Genomic DNA, 15,042 nt, shown 5'->3' with positions numbered 1-15,042 from the left:
ACCTACTCCAGATGAAAGAAGGGAAAAATGAATTCAGACACAGAGGATGAAGAAAGCCACAGGCTGCCCCCACATTCTGTTTATCCCAGGCTTTCTTCAAGCTACTGTTGGTCACTTTGAAGGTTCACCCAAAAAGTTGTACACAAGCAATGCGGAGCCTGTGCCAAAAACAGGGAGTGAAGAAAGACAAATACAGAACCCAAATATGAGGATCATCTTTTGCCAAAGGGAGTTTTTGTAAAGCCACCAATTTGGCTGGTACACTGTTTAAGGCAGGGAAGGAAATTTGTGATCCAGCTTTTTCACATTTTGCCACTCACAGGCAGGCTCCCTTCACTTTTCTTAGGCAGAGATTCCTCACCTATAGGAAGGAGGATGGTAGGAGGATGGGAAGAGGATGGCGGCATGCGTGCCTTGCTCTGTGCCACTGGCTGTGATAGTGGAAAGCGCCAGTGGACAATGCCTGATGCCCCCACGGCACTCAACAGCACTGAGCCTAGAGAAGGCTGTCACAAGGGGAAAAGTGCACCTATCATGCACTATCTGGGCTAATGAGAGCCAAGGCTGGCCCTTGATGAAATCCTGACGTTTGGTTTCAGGTGTCTTCGTTTCTTCTCTGCATCTTTGGCCCTGTTCTTAGTCCCCTTCTCAGAAGAACCCCGAGACTGTCTGGGTCTAGACTTCCTTCGGCATCCCCTGCTACTAAACTGTGTGCTCTGTGTATTTCACATTACCACAGGAAAACGGTCAGGGTTCGAAAGGAGCTGATGAAACACTCCCCTGAACAGTTCTTGGATAAAAGAGGAAGTCAGTTTTGCAGTTTCGGGGTTTTTGAAGAAAAAAATAATAATGATTTTTTAAAAAAATTCATATAAAATTTTAGAGAACAATTGGCATCTTGTACATGTCTGAAATGTTAGATAAGAACTACGGCTATCTGAAAAAAATTATAAGGAATCATAGTATTAACTATTAATCAACCTTAAAAATCTATAATACACATAAGTTTGTGTATAAATGCACATATAAGATTTAAATGAAACTTTCACATCTGAGCTGACAATGCTCCTTCCAAGAGTCAAAGATCATCTAACAAAAACCCCAACACCAGGGCTTGAGACGCCCTCTTTAAAGTTGTTGGTTAAGGTTGTCCAAGAAACTCCCATGCCGACAGCCTATTGCTACGGCCCCTGGTTGCCCACCCAGCCCCCAGAGGCAGAAATTAGGTCCCTATTGCTGAAGGCACCATGCACTTCAGACACAGAAGCCAGAGGCCCCTGAGCAGGGACAAACCAGAAAACCACCTTTGAGAACTAGCTCTCATGGCACCAGAAGTTTACTATTCTTTCAGAGGACCTAAGCTCAGTTCTTAGAGCCCACATGGATCACAACCTCCTGGAACTCCAGCTCCTGGGAATCCAATGCCTTCTTCTTCCATTTGTGGGCACTTTACGTGTGTGCATACAGACACATACACACATGTACATACATCTGTAGATGCACACAAAAATAATTTTTAGTATGAAGTAATTATGAAAAATACGAAGAAGAAATATAACAAGCTAGGACTCTCATGCTACGTGGGATTGGACTATTAAAGCAATGTGATGCTGATATAGTAGACGAACTGTACAGAGGTCTTAAAATAAATTTAACAATGGGAAGTCTTGATTAAAATGCCATCCTAGTTATAATAAAAATATGAATACGCACTGATATAGGATCACAGCAAGGAGTTTTCCGTTTTCCCTTGGAGACCCCTTAGCTGGTCTGTAGCTCTGGAGAGGCCTCGGTTGTGATGAGGCATGCCATGGCTAACCAAACTGATGAGAGAGTATGCATCATGGTAGAAAGAGCTAAAGTCCCCATGAGGACCCTGAGTTATGATTAGAGGCATGACCACATTGTGAAGGGGTCTCATTGTTTTGAAAATGCAGGGCTCCAATTATTTTCCCTGGGGAAGCAGGGATGCCCATAATCTATAGTCAGAGGTGGGGAATTGCTTTGCAAGTGATGTAATGTCACAAACAGGGCTGAAAGCTGCAGGTTGCTGCTAAAGCAAGGAGGTTATGTAATGTTGGCTTTGTTTTGGAAAAGCAATTGTGGCAGCTGTGCAGGCATGCACTTGAATTGATGGAATAAAATGAGCCTCAGAAAGAATGCACCAAAGGTATGTTACCCAAAGGTAACACCACAAACTAATGGCAGAGTATCCCTGGCACATGGAACCCCTCACCCCAACCCAGTACCCTTTACCCTAGAAGATGAAATTTCTAAAGGCTAGAAGACAGGCTCTAAAGTATGTCATGTCACCCCCCCCCCCATAGTGATCAGCTGTCCATTCTCCCTGCCATAGACATGAAAAGGACCCTGTCCATCTCTCATGGCAGATAACAGTGAGATGGCTAGGTCATTTTTGTAAGCACAAATAATGACTATAAGAGATTCAGGATGACAGGCCTACATAACAAAATCTACATACTTATACAGTTTGGTGAAAATAACAAGGTTTCTTATTGTTAGCTCTGGGTTTTCAATCTATATTCATAAGAATGAATGGGCAACACTGGCTTGAATTTCTAAATCTGGGTTATTGTTTTTTGTTCTCTCTCCAAAAAACCTGAAACCAGGGTCATTCTATCAAAAATGTATGTGTGTGTATGTGTATTTTATATGTGTGTATGTGTGCATTGTAATGTGCATGTGTGTACATGTATATGTGTGTGTGTGTGTGTGTGTGTGTGTGTGTACTATGCACTGCTGGGATTTCTTATGTGATCAGGAGGTCTGTTAGCAATCCTACAGATGGTAAGAACTTGGGACCAGCAATTCCTGTCCAATTTGCCACTGATTACGTGAGCAATACCTGAGGCCTCCCTCACAATACTGGGGAGGCAGTCTCTTTCTATTTGTTTTCAATTTTCATACAAACAAGTCTGAAGCATTCCCCTAAAAAGAAACAATTTCATGCTGATAGCCTTAATATCACTTCCCTCACCTAAACCTAGGATTAGGTCATTAACTAGAAAGATACCAGTTGATGCCTTATTTTCAGAAGATTAGCAGGAGAAAAGGAATAGAGGGAAGGGGAGAGAGAGAGAGAGAGAAAGAGAAAGGACACACGGCCTCTGCTGACACCTCCCCGCTATACACAATACATAAGGATTAAGAATTTTCCCCTAAATGTTACCGATGGCAACAAATAAAGAAAGAAGCATTCCATGTGATTCTAGATTTGGGAGTAAATTTGATCCTCAGACTCAGACGCTCATTTCAAAACGATGGTTAAAAGCCCTACAATAAAGTTATGTGGTTAGTGCTAACGTAAGTCTGGGGAAAATGACAGGCACTTCAAACACTCCTTTAATCCCAAAGCCCGAGAGTCTAGACCCATAATATCATAGTCTAGTGGACCCATGAGAACTTTATAGCTCGAAAGCAGAGGGTGGCAGGATTTCTGAACACGTGTAAGGCAAAGCCAATAACAGCAGCATGGGAAGTGTGAGACCAAATCATCCAGGGCTTCAATTACCCCACGACACCCCAGTGAGAGTCCTGTTGCACTCATTTTCTTCCTCATGCTCTCTGAGGTCTGAAGTTGACACTTAGTCTTCTGTAGATGGCCTTGCTGTGTGTGTGTGTGTGTGTGTGTGTGTGTGTGTGTGTCTGTGTATGCCACCGTGGTTCTTAGAACAGCTTAGACAGATGGGGAAATTTGAATAATGTCCTTGCACTGTTTAAAAGCACCTTACAAGGCAGAACACTTGTCACTCTGGTAAATTTTTCACTCTCCCTCACATTTGGACTCGGTTTGACATCCCCTTTATTTTGGTTTCATGCTCTTCCACGCGGCTTCACGTATAACGATGAAATGTTATACACACGAGCAGAAGAAAAAAAACCTGTAGATTCTATTTGTGACCTCACCTACAAGGAATCTAAAACAACATCTGTAGCCTTTATGTAGCTTCATTTCTCACTCATCCAATGAGAGTACACACTGCACATAAAATGTGAAGCACGTTAGTGTCTGCCACCTGGAAGTTAAATGGGAGACTGTGAATATTGTGGATTTACATCAACGCTTTTGGAATTACAGTGACTACAGAAATCATCTAGAGCAATGGTTCTCAACCTGTGAGTTGAGATCCCTTTAGGGGGTCCCGTATCAGATATCCTGCCCATCAGATATTCACATTATGACTCATAACAGTAACAAAATTACAGTTATAAAGTAGCAATGAAGTCATTTTATGGTTGAGGGTCACCACACATGAGGAACTGTGATCAAGGGATAAAGCATTAGGAAGATTGAGAACCTCTGACCTTGAGCTAGATAAAATGCAGATTCCCCAAACACCATGGCTCTTTAGGAAAGAGAAGGGATTCGGGAACCTTCCTTTAGAATTATACTATCATGTGGTGCAGCTCTTCTCATGAGTTCTGATCCCTGTACAAATACTTTTCGTATTAGTTACTTTTCTGATGCCATGATAAAACACCATAGTCAAAAGAGACTTATGGAAGAGTTTATTTTGGATTATGGTTCTGGGGGTAAAAGAGTCCATTATGGTAAGGACGCAGGGCAGCAAGCCACAGGCATGGCAGCCAGAGCAGGAGGCTGAGAGTTCAGATCCTCAAATGCAAGCAAGAGACAAAGAGTGTGCAAGTCTTCAAAATGGAAGCTCATCCCGAGTGACATCCCCCCTCCACCAAGGCCACACCTCCTAACCCTCCCCAAATAGCATTCACCCACTATTAACAAGGAATGTTTAAAAGTCTCCTGATTTATTCTTCTCAGTTCCAGGATTCTTTCGAAAGAAGTTGAACAAAATAACCACTAAACAAGTGTTTTGTTTAGTTTTCAGTGGGTTTTATTCTGGTTTGGATTTCAATGCTGGGCATCAGGGATCTAACCTAAACCCTGTGCATGTGTCCATACTAGGCCATTTGAGTAACCAGCTCCCTAGGCCCATGTGAGAAAAAGGCCCTTGGGTAAGTCCACCGTGCAATGCTCCAAAGAGATGCCTTAACACCACCTACCCCTGGCTCTAGCTGTGGAACTTGCTTTCCTTTTAGAGGCAAAATGCACACACAGCCTTGGCGGTGTGTATTCTTTTCTTCATCCAGCAGCCAACTCACATTTCCTCTAATGCCAGGACATGTGACTACACTTCATGAAGGCTGCATTTTGAGAATGTTGGAGTCATAGAACCATAAAGTATCTTCTTTCTCCACATCAAGAGTGCATCTGACACAGCGTGTGAGTGCCACGAGGGACTAACTAGACTGAGTTCCAGGACAAAGGTGTCCCAGCCTCTGGGCTAAAGAAGGGCTGGACAATACTTTCTGGAACTTCTAAACAATTTATTTATCTAGTAATTCACATGAATACCACAGGGATAATATGAGCTAGATCTGAAAGCCCCTAAAAGGTATCCAAATTGTTGAACATGATAAGGGGTACAGACCCTTAGTTCATGGCGCCTCTGCCCTTCATGCTTCATTTTATTTCTTCAGTAAATTAGCTTGATTTCACTGTGAAAAGCAGAAAGCCTTAGAGAGAATTATCTCAAAGGACACGTGGTCTACATATTATAATAAAAGGTCAGGGTCTGGTTCTCTAGGAAATCAGAGGTCTCTCAACTTTTTCAACAGTGCATGGCCTCAGACTCACAATCCAAAATGGCTAACAGACTCCAAGCAGGAAGCCAGAGGAAAGGATGGTAGAAAAGTGGAGGCAGAAACACCTCCCACTGCCTCTTAAGAAGTCCATCAGTCCTTCCACATTTCTGCTAATAGCTAGGGACCAAAAGTAGGCACTAGGGAGTTCAGAAAATGGGTTTGCCATGCAAGAGACTGTAACTCCAGAGAAAAGCTGTGGTTTTGTCACCAAAGAAGAAGAGGAGAGAGAGTAGAGGCTTGCTAACAGGCTAACATCATACTTTCAAATCACAAAGACCACTAGAATATGAGATAAGGATAGCCAATGCTGACTGCAGGTCAGAGAACATCAAGGATGATATGCTGAAAACTCAAGAAGCTGAAACAAGAAACGAAATCAGAGGCAATGTCAGAGGAAAGCATGAGGGAAGGAGAGAAGCCAGCAATGAACTTAAAATCATTTATCCAGGTATGAGGACTTATGCCTAAAACCCCAGGGCTCGGGCAGCTGAAACTGCAAATTCGAGGCAGCAAATGTCAGAACAGGCTTACAAAGTGAGTCCATGTATAAATACCTCCTGACACACACATAAAAAATGTATTTAGAACCTTCTAGATATTGAATCCTAAACCTATGGGAGTCAAAGGATAATAATAATACAGAAAGCCAGCAGTTCAGAACAGAACCCAGAAGCAGTATCAGATATATGTGTGAAGAAGGATGGGTTATCCAATAATTTGATAACAAAGGACTGTTCTATTTGGGGGTAATGTAGATTTGATAGCTTCTTGTCCTAGCTTAGATATTACAGAAACAGAGCCTGAAGCAAGGCTTATATGTCCAAGTCCACCAAGAGCTTTGATTTCAGGAAAATTCAGGTGGAAGAAAAGAGAAGTGGAGTAAGGATGATGCAAAGCCAACACGAAATAATGGGGACTGGCTAGGATTTCATGAGTCAACACATCTAGTCATGACTAAGCAACACATACACACACACACACACACAGTATGAAAGCGCTGTCTCTGAGTTCTTTGGAAGAGCTCACAGAAAGAGTCGGGGTGCTGCCTGCCTTCCTCTCTTATTCCTCCCTCATCATTATCCACACCTGTCTTTACTTCTAGGTTGTGTTCTCAAGCCAAACCTACAACTGCTAAAGATGTCAGATACATTCTTTCCTGTTCTGGAGATGAAGGAGGGCCCAGAGAATTGGGCTTACAATATGAGCCTGGCAGACAACATGAATACCAGTATGACAGCCAGCCAAGGTAGGGAAGTGGTAGGTTCTAAGGAAGACAGGCTGAGTGAACCAAGGGATTCTGGGAGTTAGAATCAATACACAGTTACACATTCTCCACAAAATGAAATGCTAAACGGATTAAATGTATGAGGGTTTTTAAAAGATGGCCAAGAAAAGGTGGGAGGAAAAAAAGTCCAACATAGTCTTCTGTGAAGAAAAAGGCTTTTCTAAGTGTGACGTGGATCCAAAATCATTAAGTGTTTTTTAATTAGCAAATTTGACTGAAACATCTTCCTGGCAAAAGACATAGATGTACATGCAAATATGAGATTATACACAGAAAACAGGCAAATATTTGCATCACGTAAAACAAATTAAAGATAAGCAGTGGTAAGGTCTAAGGAGTCCCAATAAATCAGGAAGGGAAACTATGTGGAAGACTGATGAGTCTTAAAAGCCAGGGCTCAGTCTACCAGATAACCATTTCTACAGTGGCCAGACTCCTGGAGGAAACTCAAATGAGGGATTGCATGGGGCCAGGGAGATACATTCCAGTGGACTTGATTGCTTTACAGTGTGAGAATGAATTTTCCAAAGTTCCACCAAATGAACTGAAAATTACCTGTTAGGCTTTCGTTTCTGTAGCTTCAATTCATATGAGTTTTTAAGAAAAAAGAAAGAAAGTCTCAGTTTTCTGTCTACTCCAGAGAATCTGAGATCTTTGAAAACTCCCAACCACTTTGGAAACCAATCAGGCGCTTTCTCAGACAAACAGGAATAGTGCTACCTCAAGACCCAGCTCTACCACTCCTAGGCATATATTCAAAAGATGCTCAAGTATACACTTGCTCAACCATGTTCATAGCAGCTTTATTTGTAATAGCAGAACCTGGAAACAACCCAGATGCCCCTCAGTTGAGGAATGGATACAGAAATTGTGGTACATTTACACAATGGAATGCTACTCCACAATTAAAAACAAAGAAATCATGAAATTTGCAGGCAAATGGTGAAATCTAGAAAAGATCACCCTGAGTAAGGTATCCCAGAAGAAGAAAGACACATATTGTATAAACTTACTTGTAAGTGGATATTAGACATATAATATAAGATAATCATACTAAAATCTATACACCTAAGGAAGCTAAGCAAGAAGGAGGACCCTGAGTAAGATGCTCAATCTTCATTCAGAAAGACAAATGAGAAGGACATCGGAAGAGGGAGAAAACAGGGAACAGGGCAGGAGCCCATCACAGAAGGCCTCTGAAAAACTTCACCCAGCAGGATATCAAAACATATGCTGAGAGTCATAAACAGACTTTGGGCAGAGTTCGGGGAATCTTATGAAAGAAGGGGGAGATAAAAAGACCTGAAAGGAACAGGAGTTCCACAAAGGGAGCAAGAGAACCAAAAAATCTGAGCACAGGGGTCTTTTCTGAGACTGATACTCCAAACAAGGACCATTCATGGAGATAACCTAGAACCCCTGCACAGAAGTAGCCCAAGGCAGCTTAATATCCAAGAGGGTTCCCTCAATAATAAGACCAGGGACCATCTTTGACATGAACTCATGGGCTGGCTCTTGGATCACTTCCACCTGAGGGGGGAGCAGCCTTGCCAGGCCACAGAGGAAGACAAAGAAGCCAGTCCTGATGAGACTTGATAGACTATGGTCAGATGGAAGGGGAGGAAGACCTCCCCTATCACTGGACCAGGGGAGGAGCATAGAGAAGAAGAGGGAAGAAGGGTGGGATTGGGAGATGATGGGGGTGGGGGCTACAACTGGGATACAAAGTAAATAAACTGTAATTAATAAAATAAAAGTTAAAAAAAAGGAAAATTCCATTCAGATTGAATTCTAACTCATTTACACAATAGGCTTTTGCCTGGGCACCCCAACTTCATAAAATTCTGGTGTTGATTTAAATTTCTTCCTTAAAAAAATGCTACTAAGAATAAGTATATATACCCATAACTCTAGCACTTGGGAAATGGAGGATCAGGAGTGCAATGACTCAAAAGTAACAGAAAAAAAAAGAGGGGGAAGGGTGCAGGTTTCTTTTTTTAAAAAAAATCATAGTGAAGCAGTATTAAGCTATAGTAAAATAATGTTACACTTGGGGCACTTTATGAATCATTTTCTTAGCTATTATTTAACATGATCATCATATGAACGTTATAAAGGCAGTGAAGTCTTCTTTACATCCATTTGAAACACAGATTAGATAAAGAACAGATCTAATGCCTAAAATCCAATGACTAGGAAAACTACAGCAAAATTTTAAGAGTTCGCTGGATGATCGGATTTCATAATTTCTACTGAACAGTGTGTAAACAACGTGAATGCAAAGGCCAAGGCAATGACTTGTTTTCAAAATCTGTATCTTTCTGGAGATTCATAATGGAGTTTGGCAGCTTCAAAAAGACGAAGTTGTTTGTATTCAACTTTCCATTAAGCAGCAATGGCTAACTAGCTGAATGCACTAAGAGAAGCTAGAATTTGCATCTAATGCCAAAGAGCCCAACCCTTTTCCTTTAATATGTGAATTTGCTCCAGGGAACGAGTTCTGGGTATTAATTTCCATGGTCATTTTCCCTTCCTCCTTGAGTCAGGGGAAGAAAAGCAGAGATGCTCCCAGGACAGGGTGTCCTCAGCTTCAGATGCAGACATCATCACCTGATGCTTACCAAACACGTGAAGGCTTCTTCGCCAAGCCCCAGGCACCAGGCACTATTGAATCTCTTGGTAGGATTCAAAATCCATCCAGGCTAGACATGTTTGTCTTCCAATTTTGGCCATGACTGATAAAAGGGAAAATGAGTGGCAAAGCCAGAACTGTGAAAAGAATTTAACACTTCTGAAAGCTTTGGATTTGATTTCTACTTGAGGCAGTAACTCAAAAGCTCAAGTAAAATACTACTTGATCTGTTTCATCTATATTTTACTTGAGCTGGGTCCAATAGTCCCAAGTTCAAAATAGCAATAACCAAGAAAATTTCCCTGTAGGTCTCTACTCACTAAAATGGAATCGCAAAGAAGGCAGGGTTGTTCATCGGGTTTCTTTATTAGTTTGTCCCAAGTACCTGGAATCCTGCTCAACAAATGACTTATGTTCACATCCGGCCAAAAGCATTCTCTCCTCAAAGGATGGTGTGTGAGCACAGCCCATGAAGGTGAGCAGTCTAACAGGTCAGAGGGCAACTGAGAAAGTCTTCAGGAAGCCAAGTAACTAAAAACAATCTGTCAATCAAAGTTTGTGTGCAACTTCTCAGAATTACTGTTGTACTGGGAACGTTGTCTCCTGCCCTTGCAGTGCAGGACTTGTGGGGAGCAGAGGCCCCTGTTTAGACATCCAGAGTTTTCATCTACAGAACGGGATTGACAACAGAAGCAGATTTGTCACGCCCAGGCTATGAGCTTTACTGGCACTTAGTGTCTTTGTCATTTAAAAACAGAACAAGCCCCTTCTTCGCACAACAGCATGGAACCAGAAAATGACTGTGCAAGCTGACCATGTAGAGGGGCCTAAATAATGTGCTGGAGAAACCACAGCAATTCCATTGCCTTAAAAAGTTTTATTGAAACATTAAAAATCCTCTAACCGTTGGTTTTAAACGTGCAGGTAGTTGAAAAATATTCGTTCAGTTCTATGTCATTTGAAACTTAGAAACACTGAAAATTAAAATATATTATTTCTTTTTTAAAAAAAATATATTATTTCTTAAAAGTGGCTTGAACTGGGCTCACCTTTTTCTCAAAGTGTGTAAAGTGAGCGTCTCTTCGAAGCCTTGACAAATTGTCATTTCAAGTTTGAGCTGGTTTCTAGCATTCTAGCCTTCATACTTTCAGTGTTATGAAATAACTCCAAGAGTTCCTTTAACATAAAGGCGTGTGTGTGTGTGTGTGTGTGTGTGTGCTGGTGTCACTTCCCCTGTTCACTTTCAGCATCTCCGTCACGGCCACTTCCCTCCCTTTACACAGCGAGTCCATGTCTACGAAGCTCCCAGCTGACTTTTTGGGGTGTCTAAAAGGGCAGGGTGTGGCTCCCATTTGGGTCGGTTAATGGTAAATCATTTATCTCAAGCCTAAAATTCTCTTTTCTTTTTCCAGTAAGTAAAAGGCTGCCTCGTCACACTGTAACTAACTAACAGAAACTCTAACTAACAGAAAGGCCTGAAGGGACTAGCCAGAGGTCCCTTCTGGTGTTCTACACTCTATCCAGGAATGTAAGAAAGTAGCTGTGGATGCTAGACAGTGTCTGACTTGTAGTTGTCATGGGGAGCTGAGGAGAAGCCCTCACGATGGAGTGGCTGAAAGCTACTTATCATCTGCACTCGGACTATACTGACTGACACTAGCTTTGGCGTCTGCAGCCCTTTTAATCCATAATGGATAACACATGGAGCTCAGGAGTTATAAAAAATGAAAGCACAGCATTCTTGTGCTTTAGTGTATAGATCTGAGGAAAATACCTTTTAAGTGAAATTGAACCAAACATCTGTCTGGCTCGCACTTGAAGAGTACAGAATGTACTGTACAAACTAATCAAATTTCATAGCCCTGCTGTGACCCTGTCATTTCCCAATAGCATGTCCCTCCCAGAGCTGTCACTTATTGGAAACTCATCTGTGACCGCTCTCTATACTGCTCAGAACAGAACGGAAGTATCACAGAGTGCGCCTGACTCAGAGCATGAGAGAGCAAGGGACCTAGGTACACATTGCACATCAGGCCTTTCTCAAACCCTCCCATACACATGTACAAATCTGAAAATCGAGGAAGAAAAGCATTGCCTCATTGCTCAAGTTGCACACAATGCATTTTGATTAAGTTAATTCTTTTATCTGCACTTTCTTAGAGACACAGAACAGGTTTCATCTGGTGAAAGGGACTATCACTGTAATTTTACAGAGAACCAACATGATCTAGTAGCACAATGGGACACAAAACAAGAGTAACAAATCCTGACCATGTGCACATATTATCATAGAAAATCTGTAAGGGAGAACACAAAGCTACACTAGCTTCTCTTTTCACTTTTTTTTTAATTTATTCACTTTACATCCCGATTGTAGCCTCCTCCTTCCTGTCCTCCCTCCCTCTTCACCCCTATCCTTTTCCCTAGTCCTGAGAAAGGGGAGCCATCCTCCCTTACCAACTGACCCCAGCCTATCAAGTCTCATCGGGACTGCCTGAACCCTCTCCTCTGTGGTACACCAGCTTCTTAAGGATGTGCTGTCACCAGATAGTCAACTCATCAGACTCTGTGGTATGCACACAGGCACGTGTGTGAGGATGTAAAGCTGTTCCCAAGTGGAGACTGTACACTCAGCAAGGGTGTGGAGATGGTAGCGGGTGACGTGTTCCGTGAGAAGTAGTCACCTAGATGAAAGACAGTGGGCACCGGTAGGATTTACAGCTGGAACAGGCAACTGTTCTATAGGGGGATGGTAAATGTATGACCTCAAGACCAGATTCTAGTTTTTCCTATCACTGCTGTATCTGCAACCAAGAGTAGGCTCAGGCTACAGAACAGGTGTGCCTCCGATGTCCTCTGCTGTGGTAAAAAAGGTTTCATTGGACCCATGAAATCACCAATGCTTACTCTTGTCAGCAGATCCAGGAGATGATCAAAGATGGAATGATCATCCTGAAGCCTGTGACTGTCCATTCCCAGGCTCAATGTGGGGAAAAACACATTTGCTTCAGAGAAGGGCAGCCATATGGGCATAGGAAAACAGAAGGGTACTGCCAATGGTCAAATTCCCAAGCAGGGACTGGACAAGAAGGATGAGGATCTTAGGCCAGCTTCTCAGGAGATGCCGTGAATCTAAGAAGACTGACAGCCATATATGTACCACAGCCTGTACCTGAAGGTCAAAGGGAATGTGTTCAAAAGCAAGCTGATTCTCATGGAGCACTTCCACAAGCTCAAGGTAGATAAGACCCACAAGAAGCTTCTGGCTGACCAGGCTGAGGCTCACAGCTCTAAGACCAAGGAAACATGAAAGCATGGGAGGAGTGCTTTCAGGCCAAGAAGGAGGAGATCATCAGACTCTGTTCAAGGAGAAAGAAAGCAAGAAATGAAGCTTCCCTCATGTCTGCATGGCTGTGGCCTCACATGGCTTAGTCACAAAAGTAAAACAAGCCTTTGTCTGTGGCCCTCTTGTTAGGAAAAAATAAGAAATACATTCTAGATTTGAGGGTGTAGACAGTGAGACCTGTGTCTCCAGAGTTTGAGTGCTGAGTTTCATTAAAGCCCTATTTCTTACTTTAAAAGCATCACCCTAGAGCAGTAAGGCATGTACTTGGGGCTGTTTTGATAGTGGTGATTGTGGTCACGGTTGGGGGTGGTCAGTGGTAGTGGTGAATTTGGTCACCACTACCAAATGGTAATAGTTGTAGCTGTGGTCATAGTGTGGGGGCAGAGGTCATGAGAGTGGTGGTGGCAATAACCATGTTCATGGTGGTCATGACTGTAGCTGGGGTAGCCATTTTCTTGGTAGTGGTCGTAGCAGTTGTTGTCATGGTGGCCGTCATGCTTATGGGGGTGAGTGTGGTTATGGCTGTGGTTGTGGTAGTGTTGGCATTGTTGTAATAATAATAATAAGTATAGTGGCGGTGGTTGTGGTGGTGGGAGAAGCTGTACTGTGCGTGGTGCTTGTGGTTACAGTGTTCATGGAAATAACGGTGATTCTGGTGATTGTTGTAAGCATGGTGGTAATGGTGTTTATAGTAAGTTGTGGCCTGGTAGTCATTCAGTGGTGGTGGTGGTGATGGTCATGGAAGTGGTGGTGGCAATGGTGGTGACTGTGGTCATAGTGGCCATCGTGGTAATGGTGGGCTATTGTTTGGCTTAGGTTTTGATTGTCTTTTCTAGGTGAGGTTGTGATTCAAACATGTTCTTGCTAGGCACAAAAACCCAGCCTTGCCCCAGAGTAGGAAAGGGAGATGGGGAAAGGTAAAGAACTCCAGCATAGTCACGCAACCTACTGTAGCCCAAGTAAGTCTAAGGCTAGACCTCATTCTCTCTCTGCTGTGTGTGCACTCTTGCCTGTTATTTGAGAGTGAAAGCAGAAGCCATCAGCTCTTACAAAACGCCTAGAATCTGTTGTTACAAGGCCTGGTAGCCTTCCCTTGACAGACACAGCTTTTCTTCACTGAACTGCTAGCAGAGGAGAAAGCTGGGGAGAACCACCCAAGCTTTGGAGGGCTTCCAGAAGCTTTTCAGACCTTCTGGCCAGGAACTATGGACCCTGATCTTCCCAAGAGAGGTCACGCCAGAACACTTGTTCCCAGCTTCATTACGACACTGATTTGTCCACTTTAACACAGCTGCTCTTCTCCAGGACACAGCCCTTTCCAAGACACAGCCCTTTTCAGTCCTCAGTCAAATCTTTGCGCTTCTGCACCCTAAAAAATAACCAGACTCTCCCCCACTGCCTGACTACACCAAGGACTTGGCTAATGTCTGCGGAATACGCAGTAGCAAGCGGAATGTCCCCGATGGCCCTGAGCTCCTTTTTTGGCTCTGTAATAAGCTGGGTTCCAGTCAGAAGTGACCTGCCTTTTCTCTACTTTTCTTTTTCTCTCTTCCATTTTGGCTGTGGTTTGGTTTGGTTTGGTTTGGTATTTTTAAGAGTTTATTTTTAAACTTACACACAGTAAAATTAACTCTTTTCGGTGGACGTTTCTGAGTTGACAGGTGCTTAGTCATGAAAGCACCACTGCTGTCTGGATACAGATAATTCCTTCCTTCTGAAACCTTCATCTGTCTCACTCTCAACACGTCTACCAGCTACCGATGGTTCTCTGTCTCTGTAACTTGGCCTGTACTCAGTGTCATACAGATGAACTGATGTATAAGCATCCTTTTTGGTCCGGACCCTCTCACCTAGAACACAGCAATACATGAACAACCCATCACTGGAAAACATTTGGATTTGCCTTATAAAGTGATGATGAAGAACATCCATACATATTTGCATGCAAGAAATTGTTAGGGTTTATTATACAGCATGTAACAAACTGGGCTACACAAATGCCTTCACTTTGCCCTCTGAACCTTCATATGTTTCTCCGAGCATAGGGGAGGCTTCCACATGAGAGTCACATAACTGGTGGGAGGAGCCACAGAG

At 42.9% G+C, this 15,042-nt stretch overlaps 1 pseudogene; it reads left to right on the top strand.

Moving 5' to 3' along the window:
* Window positions 1-4,490: 4,490 nt before the first annotated feature.
* Window positions 4,491-13,034, top strand: LOC110544140 (large ribosomal subunit protein eL19-like; annotated as a pseudogene).
* Window positions 13,035-15,042: the final 2,008 nt, after the last annotated feature.

This window comes from Meriones unguiculatus, chromosome 18 (genome assembly GCF_030254825.1).
Source record: "Meriones unguiculatus strain TT.TT164.6M chromosome 18, Bangor_MerUng_6.1, whole genome shotgun sequence".
NCBI lineage: Eukaryota > Metazoa > Chordata > Mammalia > Rodentia > Muridae > Meriones > Meriones unguiculatus.
The sequence above is the reverse complement of the archived record's forward strand: the minus strand, read 5'-3'. Positions and strand labels throughout refer to the sequence as shown.